The 13,739-nt window shown below is 39.0% G+C and overlaps 2 long non-coding RNA genes across 2 annotated transcripts in view; both read left to right on the forward strand.

Moving 5' to 3' along the window:
* The first annotated feature begins 5,268 nt into the window (after positions 1–5,268).
* Positions 5,269–10,869, forward strand: LOC139128127 (uncharacterized). The gene is made up of 3 exons (XR_011551202.1): positions 5,269–5,430; positions 9,909–10,116; positions 10,721–10,869. It is a non-coding gene; the product is annotated as an uncharacterized lncRNA (long non-coding RNA).
* Positions 10,870–11,864: 995 nt separating this feature from the next.
* Positions 11,865–13,739, forward strand: part of LOC139128145 (uncharacterized) — a 5,642-nt gene continuing 3,767 nt past the window's right edge. Inside the window, exon 1 of the long non-coding RNA XR_011551204.1 lies at positions 11,865–12,126. This is a non-coding gene — a long non-coding RNA (uncharacterized lncRNA). The remainder of the gene's footprint in view (positions 12,127–13,739) is intronic.

Here is a 13,739-nt window from a genome sequence, read left to right on the forward strand (position 1 = left end):
CTCGGTTACATAGGAACAATGTAATTATTATGATGATGGTGGATTTAGAACCAAAAATAAAAATGATTGAAGTGTGTATAATTGCGGCTCTTGAAACGTCTCATAGTATCGCCAGAATGGTTGGGACTTCTCGAAGCGAGATGATTTATAGCAAATCGACAGTGATGCTACATGCCGTCCTAGGGTTAAGTTGTTGCAGGTGAATGACCCTGAGAACTCGAATATTATGCACAGAATATTTTGCCGTGTTTTGATGGTTTGGCCTTGGATATCAGAAACAATCGAACCCCCTACTATAGATACTTACAAGATCCCTGTATGCGAGGTGATCACTTACACAGGCTCAAAATCAGCGTGATGGAATATGTACAAGGCAATGATTAGCTGCCCTGTTTTGTTCGGAAATCATAACTGGCGGTCATTGTTCGTTTTCTATAACGACAAGATTATGCTTCCTGTAATGGGAACACGGATTTATTGTTGTTAGGCCGATCAGTGGTGACGACAGATAATAATCTTGAGTCTAGGCATGTTCTGTGTGAGCTCATACAAATATGAAGATCCTTGTCCTTGTAAATGTCACATTCACCAGGCGACACATGCATATCTTATGCAAGTTAACATAACTCTGTCAATGACCTATCATAATCGACACGATTATTAATAGACAGCTTAATACTTATATGGTCGGTGTCCCCAACAAGATAGTTGCATGTTACGTAAATTGGTTGAACAAGTTCCAAAGATGAAACTCAATCAAAGCCCCATTAGCTCTATCTTTTAGCATTATTTTATGATTCACGCTAAATAAGTTTGTGAGAATGTACTAATTTAGGTGTATGTATACACGTATTATTAACTGCCAGGTGTTATTGTCTATCTATTTTGAACATGATAAAGATTGCGCTGCTATTAAATGTTTGTCCAAACATTAAATCCCACCCCCATGCGAAAGCAAAAACCGTGGATACTGTGCATATATCTGCACTGAAATCTTCACATAAACTGCACAGAGTAGTCCAATGTAATGCATAGTTGTAATGTTTTAAACTGTGACATTGTATGTTCTGTCTCAAAATGACCGCTAAAATTTGAATTTACTTGTCATATGTTTCACAAAGGAATGGTTTCCTAATATAGTAAAAGCCCATATCCTTTCAGGGGGTAGAATTCAGAGAAAAAAACTAGACAAAAGGAAGGAGATATTTTGAGCTCAACAAATTTCAGGAGTTACAGCTGTTGGGGATTTTAATATTTTGTCATAAAAATAAATGCAAGTTGCATCTTTATCATTCATACATAATGCGATATCAAATGGGCTTGTCAAATTACCCAATTTCGTGAAATGTTCTATTGAGCGAAACGCATGTTCTATGTCTTGCCTTCAATAACCATTCTTTGAGCGCAAAGAAATAAACAATCACTACCATTTCCACTGATGACCTATGAAATATTGAATTTCTTTAAAGAACGTCGCTCTGTAGGTACGACAACTTTTTGCTTGGTGATGGTGCTGATACATGATCCCTGTGACGTTAGAGATATTGAATAAAATGTATCTTCCACGGTCAAATTCAATTTCCTGACCTGATCAGATTTATAAAAAGCATTTAATGCAGTTACGGCATAACATAACAAATTCGTAATAATTAACAAAGCATTTCTATGTAGTCACTGAACCTGGAGTGTATCCCCGGGTTTCAGATGCTTGCTGCAAGAAACCTAAAGTCACTGAACTCGGAGTGCATTCCCCAAGGTTCCAGATATATGACACTAGAAATCTGATCTTCATGTTTTGAATCATACTGTCAGAAATTATGGATAGCGGATTCGGCTATCAACAGGTATTGTTTGGTAACAGTAGTGTTATTTAGATTTTTGAATTAGATTGAAAGGCATGTACACAAGTTCCAAGAAAGACAGATGTGCCCTGAAAGGCAACTATACCATAGCTTGGCAGAATGTTCAAAAGTTTTTGACCGATAACACATCCTCGGCTGGCCGTTTCTGCTCTGACCACATTAGGTCATTTCAGTTAACATTGTTTAATAATCACAACCATACCCATTCAGATGCAAATAACACTAGGTCAAAATTCGTTAATGTAAGGTCATTGACAATTGTTATAAACATAGAAACGAAACAGCACAGAACAGACAGTAAAGCACCGGTACACACAACAAAGTCAAATCCGTGAAAGAAAGACACATGGACCTCTGACAAAAGGACAAAGAAGTGACGTCAGGTGTTTTGAGTATCTTCTAAGACGATCAAAAGATATGCAAGTCTGCAGAGCACCTACTTAATTTTCAAATGCACATGTTCAAATTTGTGAAACATTTAGCATCCACACTCGAAAATAAGGCTTTGGAAACACAAAAGGTGGAATGATTGTCCTGCAACAAGTCTATTTGCATAATCGTGCTTGTTTCACCAAGGTAGACATTGACAGAGGTATAAATGGTAACTAACTGATTGCAATTGATTTAATTTAATATAAATTACATACTTTCTGTCAACGGTACTATCCTTGCGCATCACCCTTTACGATGGAACAATTGGAAAGAGGACGCCACCAGGAGACATGCCAGAGAAATCGGCCGTCAATAAAATGTCCCCTGGCGGCCATATTAGCACCCGTCATGTTGGCTATTTATTTGTTCATTGTACTAAACCTGTAGAAATAGTAACATACAATAAAATGGTAGACAGACCGACTCCAGTCGACATATATCCGTTTATGATACCAGAGAAAGTTTTAAGAATTTTGAAGAAGTAGCAGCTGCATGATGATGGTTATATTATTCATTTCAACAGGATACAATGCCATTGTTTCCTATCAAAAGAACATCAACAAGTAACAAGCTAGGTAAGTTGCCATAACAACAGTACAAAACACCCCAGAGGACAAGTATAGCTAAAGACCATAACATGAGTTTGACGTTCTAGTGTCTTAAAAGTTACTTCGCAACTACGATAATAAGCATTCTCCGATAGTTACTGACAAATACTGTGTAGGTGTCACAAAAATTGAAGAACAATCGTTAGAGACTGATGCTGTTTATGTACCGAGATAAATTAAATATTGTAACTATGTGGAAAAGTTATAGGTATTGTTCCTTGAACGCCTAGCAACATAATATTTGTGGAAATGTTATTTCAATTTTCTGTGATCAAATTTGCGTTTTACTCATATCAGAAGAAACTTGAACAATACCAAGCACGATGCAGTCACGACGAAAGCAAGGATATAAAGTCATGAAGAAATGACATGAAGTCAAGAATATCAACGTTGACAGAAATAATGTGTGCTGTCTTCAAGATGTTGGATTTCTTATTGAAGGGCATACTTAATGCCTAACCTGCAATACACTTGTGCAAAAGAATTTCGTTCATAAACGATTTCTTTTAAAGTGTTTAGTACGTAGTACTGTGTAATATTATAAAACATTATATTCTAAAGTATATAGTATAGTATAGTATAGTATAGTATAGTATAGTATAGTATAGTATAGTATAGTATAGTAGAGTAGAGTATTTTGTAGTTGTGTTGTATTGTATTGTATTTATTGTATTTTACTGTATTGTATTGTTACATTTTATTGTATATTATATTATAGCTTTGTCAATACCAGTGAATTTTGTGACGTCATATCCATACATTATTACTGATAATGTATTCCATTATTCAGCATCGCGGCACCACAGCGAGCATAGTTTTTTATGGAAAACGAAAAAAGGACTGCGCATTTAAAAGGAGGGAAAGTATCGGATAAACCATGTAATACACAAAACGATAAATCTTGATAATGGTGCACAATATGATAATGTCTTACTGTACGATTTATCAATTTTTTTGTCCTCCCGCATGCACTCGTCGTCTGCTCTGTCTGGCTCGCGCCCAGCATGCAGTCAACCTTCCGATACGCTGGTTGTACGACTACGTTTGTTTACAACATGGTTCGCTCTGTTGCCGTACAGGTTAAACAGACCTCAGTACGTTTGCAAACTCCTAGACGATACTGGGTTTGACACATGGCATATTATGTATGTCAGTGGCTATGTAAACGATGCAAGCGTGAAAGGCCACTCGAACCAGCCGTAAACAGGCCAACAACGGCAGCTGTCATCAATCTTGACTGGAAGTGTCTGGGTCTCGGTCCAAGGTCAGATACTGCCAACAATCATGACGACCGTGGACTCTCCATTGATCTATCATCTCGGCCACCTAATGCTGATGCACTGACTGTAATCGGAGACAACTTTCATTTATCTTTTTTTTCTCGTTGTCTGTGGTTTCACCTTGCCTTGTTTACGAAACCCTCCAGTGTGTTTTGTCAACTGCACCTTTCGAGCACCCGTTTACGTCAAGTTTTCTCGTTCGCCGAAATAAAATAGTTCTTCTCAAGAATCCATCAAAAATTAAATTTATAGACACAATTATTAATGAAATTTAAACATTTGAATAACATTATTGAACTCTGTTGATATCGTTTGCAATTGAATGCTGTACTACTAGCGACATAATAATGATCGTATTGATCAGCTGATACCATGCAGCTCGCTGATCATGCTGATGTCGATGTATGAACATTCCGTTTTCTTCATGTCTGGCATTTCACCGTGTCGGCTTTTTGAATGGCATGATATTTAAAGGTGATATTTCAAGTTCGATATAGACGGTAGGGATGCAATTACTTTTCATTTCTTCGAAAATACATCGTTTTTAATTCCAAATTGAACCGTGAAAGTGCTGCTCATTTTTTTTGTGTTGAACGTGCATGTTCAGTGCAGTGCAGTGTGGAGTGCGTGTAACAGAGTCCGGGCTGATCATGCCGGACGACGCTCACTGGCTTCAAACTCAGTTTAAATTTCCTTTTTTATTCGTTTTCTACAACTACAAATTCACTGGCATTGCCAAAACTATAAAATAATAGCAATAATGCACCCCCTCCCGGCCCATAATGGACTCAAGCAAACTTTGCACTTCATAATGTACTCGGCTTCGCCTCGTACATTATGTCGTGCAAAGTTTGCTTTCGTCCATTATGGGCCGGGAGGGGGTGCATTATTGCTTAAGTATTGTATTGTACTGTATTGTTTTGTATAGTTTTGCAATGTGTTGTGTTGCATTGTATTATTATGTATTGTTTCCGAGGTTACACAGTAACGCATGCATGTTATCAAAACCCAATTCCCTCAAAATTATTTATAACGTGGAGGAATGTAAGGGATACAATACTCTGCTTACGTCATCATAGATTGCGTGGATGTCGTCAGCGTCGAGGGAGAATATTATTTCATATCGGACGGTTTGACGTCACAGTGTACAACTTTCCTAATGGCGGATGCGGACGAGCTGATCACAATCGAATTCCGCACATCGACGAGGAATTGAGATGCGGTGATTTGTCCGAACAGTGGCTGGCGGTATGTTGATAATTCTTATCAGCTGTGTGAATTAACCGTTCAACCATTTGCAGTTTATTCAAGAAACAATGACTAAATGGTGAACACAGTATCTGACGGCATAGTGGCAATTTGCTATCGTTTATTCCTACCTAACGGCTGATTAACTTTCAATGCAGATTTACATTAACTTCACATTAGCTATTTCTAGCTCCCCGTCACATATCTGACTTATGATCATATAGAACTTCATTACATTTCTCATCTTTTTTTCTGTTGTAAGCTTATTTTTATTAGAGGAGCGCTTTGTGATGCTTTTATACAGACTCACAGGTGATATATGTTTCATTCAAAAACACATTTTGTCAATTTGACGACTGTATTTTTAAATTTCAAAATGTAGGTGAAAAACACACAAAAACTGAAAAAATCTATTCTAATCGATGCTCTTCTTAGAGTTTGAACTTCATCAAGCCAGTACGTGCCTCGATTTGGAAAGACTTCAAATTTCACTCAAACTTTCTGTAAAGAAAACTTCCAAACCATTCCCTGTCGAAAGCAATATTAAAAATCAGGGGGGTGTCATCGTTCAAAATTTGGTACTAGGAAACAAATTACTCAATAGTTACCGACTCTTGATAGCGAGGATAAGGTTCATGTCCACTAACATTGCGAAATCATCCTGTTTTACTCTATGGGGAAAAATCAAGTTTACGATTTCACAAAAATAAGCTGGTTGAATACTATACATGTATTTATTTCACGACCTTTAAAGCTCCACTAGCTGTAACTTGTGGCTATTTCTTCGGTGTTTTGGTTCTGTGTATCAACTACAGTTTCTCATCAAATCCCTATGTCATGCTTCTGTGCCCAGTATTCTGCTTGTCAACACACCTTGTACGCGTGTAATGACCACTGTTATTGTTGACAAATGAATTCTAGTCCGGACTTGAATATAATTTTCAACAATAACAAGGCATGATCATGCACACAAAGGATGCATTAACAAGCTAAATACTTGGTATTTCATCATGGTTCAGGGATTCACATTAGAAATGGTAGTGAAACACAGAACAAAAATACTGAAAAAATAGCTAAAAGTTACAGCTATGGAGCTTTAAATAAGCGGTAGACGAAAATGTGTTGTAAAAGTTTATCAGTCCCCTTAAAGAAAGGAAAAAATATTCTTAAGCTAGAGTGTGCCTTCAGGATAGATGTTCACACTCTCAAACTTTTACAATATCATTTTGCCTACCACTTATGGACGCTCATTTTGGAAGTTATGGAATTAACCCTTTGAGAGCTGTAATTTTTTCCCTCCAAAATTTTAGTGCAACATTTTACCACTTTTTGTGATTTTTTCTGTAATTTTTTGGTAATTTTGGACCAATGGACCTCAGTGGCTCACTGGCTACAGTTTTTTGATCAAAATTTTGTAAAATTTGAACAAAAATTCATTGGTAAAGTTTTATCAGAGTGACAGAAATTGACTTTGGCGCTCAAAGGGTTAATAATACAGTTTTCACCGCCTTATATTGTGAAAATCGGAACTTTATTTTTCCCCATAGAGATAACATAGCGATGACGGCCATTTGAATTTCAGATCTCGGTAAACAGTTTGTCTATCTATTACCAAAATTTACAAAGTTACCGCTGATTTGTATTCTTCATTTGGAAAGAGAATGGTTGAAAGTTTGCTTGACGAAAGTTTGAGCAAAAGCTTCAGTCTTTTCATATTCGAGGCGCGAACTGCATTATCTGTGTGATAACCACACGAATTTCATACCTACATATCTACTACACTAATGAGATACATATTTGTATCCTCTTTCTCTCTACTTTGGCAGATTTGTTCTCTAACCAGCTTATCTGCGATCTTTCTGTTACACCGCAAAAGAATAAGTGAAATAACAAGTTGCGATTAGAAAATAATCTAATTCTGAAAATGACAACCCCGGTCATTGACGTTTCGCTTTCACCTAGTTCCATAATAATCAATACCGCGCGCGAACGTTGTGTGTGTGATTATAAAATATCAGTAACCTAACCGTGCATGTGCCATTATTTGTAACTTTCAATTTATTTTCAGCTGTTTTCTTCTATTTTTGATTGTTTCATGTTCTATTACCCGAATCATGTCAAACTACTTGATATAACGTCTCCTGCACGTGTTTAATGTCAAGTGTTACTGTTGAGAATGAACCTAAGTCGGGGATAGAACATATTCGTCGATAGCAAACTTGTGTGTTTGGGAAAATGGATGGGTTTACAAAGCGCATGCCAGGCTCTGTGACATACTTGGCGAAGAAGAACAATTAAATCTAGAACAACACACGTAGCGACAATTTCCTAAAAGTTAGCAGTGTTTTCCCTTTAATGATTCAACATCGTTGACTTGCTCCGCCGAAACTATTTTTTGCCAATTTTGGGACATTCCGGGTCTTTTCTAAGATGCCTAAGGATTCTTTTAAAACAAACATCGAGGTTATGGAACATCGTGATCACACGGCACGCAGTTTATCTAACCTTGGCTCGCCGGTAGTTAGTAAAGCAACCCCGAGGGAGACTTTTTGAACATTCTCGGCAACCTGTTCGCTGTTTCTTCCTGGATCCCCTAAGGCCTCGCGGAATGAAACAGAAAATCGACAGAACTTGTGTTTTCAGAACGTGCAAGCCCTGGGACTTAAGTCTGTATACGACTGCAACGACTTTCCCGAGGTATTACGCGAGCAACTGGCAATGTTTGTCAGAACACCGCAGACGTGGGTGGGCCTTCGAATCACAAAACACGCACCGAGACAAAATATAAACGCGAAAAACGTGCCGAATTGGGCGCAACCAGCCTCTACAATAATGCCACAAGTGAAACGGAAGTTTCAGAAAACAAAAGAAAATATCACCAAATCCGCTTTAGACACGGAAAAGAGGTATTTACGATCGCTCCGCACATCTAATGACGTACGCTAACATTTAAAACGTTGTGGAACCATCAGTGGAAAAATACCACGTCCCCAGTTTATCTTTCTGATTGTAGTCTTGTCACGAAATGTGCTTTCGGATAACAATGCCGCTCTAGACTTTTGAACGTTAGAAAGAGCAACAAATTCTCAGAATTGAAGCCCTCATCATTTTGAGCGAAGGACCCGAGATCTGGTGTCACTGACACCTGACGCACATGCGCACTTTCATAGCTCACAATACGATATCTATGCTTTTGTGTCAATCTTTATTTCTTCTAAAATATTACGTGAAGAAATCGTAGGTCAACTGAGAATCACCTAACTTTCCCTCAAAGTGATTCTCAACCATTTCCAAATGATAGATTATTTCACTTATTTCGCAGAATAACATCTATTTATCGTGACGTCACGTGTAATTCAAGTTTTTTCTTCGGTTCGTGGAGGAATTAGTAGGGACTTAGATATTCACTGCACCACTACACTGGGACATAGCCCTGCGTACAGGTCTGTGTGTTCCCGGCGTTATACAGCCCCCACCACAGCCCTGCAACGGTCTGTGGAGATAACTGGGGTCTTGCAGCGAGATTCAAAATGGCAATCTCCATGGGTAAACAACTTGTCGAGTACGTTATGTTTCAGAAAACGAGCAGTTTTGGACGTTAGGAGAAGTTAATCGCATCTTTTCTGGGGTCGGTTAGGAGGAAAAGGTAGGCAGGGAAAGGATTTTGCCCCGAAAGAGCAGAATTTCGGTCAAAAAGATCGTTTTTTCGTTGCGGTCCGGATGCGGACCGCAGAGACCCCAATTATCTCCATAGACCGTTGCAGGGCTGTGGTGGAGGCCGTATAACGCCGGGAACACACAGACCTGTACGCAGGGCTAAGTGGGACAGAGCACTAACAGCCGCGTAGAATTAACCAGGTATCGTGCTGAAATCAGTGACTTTTTATAGAACAGTGTTCAAAACCAAAGATGGCGCGGTATCCTGTGGTGTCCTGCAAAACATCACAGCTGAGCAAAATCCCGTAAAATCTTATGCAGCGGGAGAAACCATGAGCTAATGACGCGGGTACTCTGTTTTTAAGAAGACGTACCGACAGATAGAACTAGACAGAATGCACGAAGGTATTAAGAGATTTTTACATGGATACGTAAACCGTTAGCTAGCGATCAAGGCAGAATCGTGCAGAAAAGTTGAAAAAGTCTTTAATCAGGAAAATCGGTCAAATAACGTGGCCAGGACAATTTTTCAAATCGATGGACAAGGTCTATAGAAAAAACTGTACCGCCGCATGATAAGTTGAGAGTACGGGACATCGGGACGTATGGGACGTTTTCCCCTCTTCCCACCAATTACACTCCCCAATGCCGTCTTTCCACTAAAAAGCCGGCTCACATGTTCACAGTTCCCTGATTGGAACCAAATTCCAGCCGCCGGCCTGCAACGAAGTCGCTGACGATATTCTCTTTGCAGGGACACATCTGCTGGATGCACCTGCTTTCTCCTGTGTTTTAATTTTTACATATTCTTGTCTTGACAGTTCATCGATGGTTGGTATTTCAAGGGAACAATTTACCCCCACGAAGAAGAAAACACGGGTTTAGATTACGATCGACTCTACTACGCTTCTTGTACTGACATTCGCAGTGTGCACCGATCATCACAAAACGTCGCGCAGTTGAATTTCAAAATTCCCACCCCGGGGAAGATGTTCAACTTCACCTTCAAAAAGGACAAGGCAAACAAAAGTAAGGGGGCGATGGTGGTAAATAGAATAGCAATGAAAAATGAAGTTCAGATGTACACGTCAACGAAAATGATAAAGTCTTTCGGTTCACACACACGAACAGAGATAGTATCGATAGACTATAGCATGGTAATAGAAAAGTCATATGTTAACACTTTGCACCCTGACCCACCTGGTACTGTATGACGTCATCGACATTAATGTCCGAGCCGGTTCAAAGGGTTTTAAGAGACGTGTTCGAGATCACCTTCTTGTGACGCTGCAATTTCACGGATGGTTGTTTGACAAAAATGGCAAGGATGTTGACAAAATCATACCCTGAATTTCAGACAGTGGGTTTCTAAATAAGAACGCACGAGCTCGTGCATTGTGAATATTCACTGGCATTGCTCACATGAAAAGATTCGACCATGACATTAAAAGACGAACGATACATTTGGATGTTTCGTTCGGAGTGGTGGGGGGGGGGGGGGGGGTCAAAACGATACCCACCTGTTCAAGTTGCCGGAGTTAGAGCGCCATGATTCAAACGTTAACTGTCTTTGCAATGCACTCTTTTCAAAATTCTTTGGCGCGTTATTATGATCACTTTGTTGACCTTACAGTGTGTGACGTCATCATTGCCTTATCCTCGTCCGGGACCTACACTCTGAAGAACTATGGCGAAAGGATCAATTGTTCGATGATGGTGTTGTCTGCAACTACTATAAAAATATCGAACATGAAAATTGCTTATTCAGACAATGAGAGAGTGACAAAGGTATGTATTGTAGTTGGAGATATTATCTTTTCTCTCTAAACAAAATATACTTATTAAAGAAAGTATGCAGACTATATTTTACGCGGGAAACACTGTTTGTTCAGGCTCATCTCCTAATTGGTCCTCACAAACAATAAAAAAATACAAAGTTGGTAAGCTACTTAAAACAATAACAAGAACATTAAAAAGGAGACCAACAAAATGAACAAATACTAAAAAGGAGAAAGAACAAGCAGACTACGTGACAAGGTTATCCAAATTTCTCCGAAGGTCTTTGAATATGTCAACAAGTGTAAATAAATAGCACATGATCAAAATTGTCTGATAGTGTAGTTCCTTGGTAAACATAACGAACTCTGGAATGAAAGCGTTTTGGCGTCTTGAAGTTCCGATTTGTCCTTACAACAAGCACTTATTTGGTCCCTACTGACTAGTGGCCTGTAAGTAGCTACCCAAGAGCTTGTATATTAAAAATTATACAAAACACAGCTCTGCTGTGTAAAATCCGTGTGGTCATCAATTTAGTTTGGCATATGGATCACCATCGACCAAACAAGATCTAATTGGATTTTGTCTTGTGTTGATTTTTGCGTTCTCAATATTTTCTCAGAATTGCCTTGTTTCAGGTAAATTTTATCACGTATAAATAGTACGGCTTTCGAGATGTGCCCGCTGCAAGGAATATTGACATTCATGTTCGCATGCACGCACGTGCCTCCATACATACGTCTATTAGGCTGTCGACAGTCGCTGGTGGCAATTTGGCGTGTTTGACATTTTATTTAGCCTACACGAGCACGAACCACGTTCGGGTCCAAACTTGTAAAGCAGGGGCTAGCCCTATTCCCTTTATGCAAAAGTATACGTATACAGTATACATAAGTCATGCTACAAGACGTTTTGTGCTTGCACAATCTGTGTTTTTAAAAGTAACTTTTAAGTTTAGTAAGTTTTGTTTCTCTTGTTTTTCGTAAATGGTTCAGTGTGGCGGAGGAGACTTTCTACAATTTCAACAGCGGGCCAATGCAACCACAACACACCTCAAAGAGATGACCCGTGTCTGCGGGGTCACTGATAATCACGTCAAGGTCAAAGGTCGCCTGGACATGACCTGGAACACAAAGTGTGGATTAAACCAGGAAGAAGGAACTGCACCTGCGCAGTTGTCTTCTAAGAAGAGATCTCCTTTAGAAGTTCTCGTTGGCCAAATGCTGCGAGAAGATGACGAGGAGCGAGAACAATGCTATGACCGTAAGTAATGGCACTTTCCATTTGAGTAGTTAAAGTTTAAGAGCACGAAGGCACAAACTTTAAAAAATAGTTTCATTATTTTTTTTCAATAAAAAACAACAGATTTCTGTTTTTTTCCTTTCTAAGTTATGTTGCAATGAAAAGTACCACACGAGTGTTTGGCCCAGGCGCATTCAGATAATTTAGTAGAGTGATAAAAAAATTAACAATGAAAGTTCTCGTTTGATTGTATTTTGGGACTGCGTGCAATGGCGAGAATTGGCGAGATCAGACAATGTGCTTGGATAGCGCTGAACACGGCATATCTCGTCCATCGTCATAATGTACTATATTCTAGCTTTGTCAATACCAGTGAATTTTGTGACGTCATTCCCCCAGATTATTACTGGTAATACATCCGATTATCAAAATTGTAGCACCAAAGATGTTTTCTACATCTTAATATTCACTGGCGTCGCCAAAAACTATAAAATAATAGCAATAATGTACCCCCTCCCGGCCCATAATGAACTCAAGCAAACTTTCACCCATAATGTACTTGGCTTCGCCTCGTACATTATGTTGTGCAAAGTTTGCTTTCATCTATTATTGGCCGGGATGGGTGAATTATTGATTAATTATCTGATCCTACTGATAAGCGTTAATTCATGAAGTTTGTATTTCTGTGGCACAAACCCGCGTAAAATGTGGGGTGTTCGAAAAACAAAGTCTCGTCCACTGCAGACTGATAAAACAACAAAATCCCAGGTCGGCACTTTGTTCAGTGAAGTCCAAGAAATGTAAAGTTTAATTGGGGATTAGTAGTTTGTAGCTGTGTGCATTTAATCGAAATATCAACTCGCTACAGTCTCACCGAGAGTGTCTTTCGTCTTTTAATGACGTCACTCTGGACGCAGTGTGTGTGAGATGCAGACGTCGACTCTCGCTCGATATTGAAACAAACAAACTCGCGCGACGTCATTCAATCAGCACCGAGATTATCTGATGCCGTCGGGAAGAAAGATAAGCTATTCTTGTTTTGAAGAACGTTAAAAGGTGCGAGACTGCTCAAAAAGAAAAAAAAATATCCCTTTTTCGTAATTTGCACAGAAAGTTCAACATGCATGCGAGTTCTTTCCGCTCTAGTTATCAATCTAAGACAATCCATTCAAAAACCTGTATATATGAAAAAATGAGACAATTTCTGTTACGGATGGAGTCTGTTTTGTCGTTTCTGAGTGTTTTGCTTTGGAACGGAGGGCTGTTGGGGCGCGCTTCGGAACGAGGAAGAAGTTTACTCCTCGTCCCTGGTTTCTTTCTGTTATCAAACTGGTTTATTTTCTCCATTTTAAAAACATAAATTTAATACTTCACAACTTTCTGCGCAGGGAAAGTCAAAATCTCCCTAATATTGATTGATTGATTGATTGATTGATTGATCGATCAATAAATCTCTGTTCGACAGTGCTTGTTTGCAACGGCGACGGTTGAATGGACACTATTTCTCAATTTGTGTGACAACTTTTCGTCAAGGCAGCGTATTTGTAGCCTGAAATTGAAGATTTTGAAAACATGAAGGGACAACACGGATTTACAAAGAATCTTACGACATCAGCACTCATTACAAAACGATG

Source organism: Ptychodera flava, unplaced genomic scaffold (genome assembly GCF_041260155.1).
Source record: "Ptychodera flava strain L36383 unplaced genomic scaffold, AS_Pfla_20210202 Scaffold_44__1_contigs__length_1314385_pilon, whole genome shotgun sequence".
Taxonomy (NCBI): Eukaryota; Metazoa; Hemichordata; class Enteropneusta; family Ptychoderidae; genus Ptychodera; species Ptychodera flava.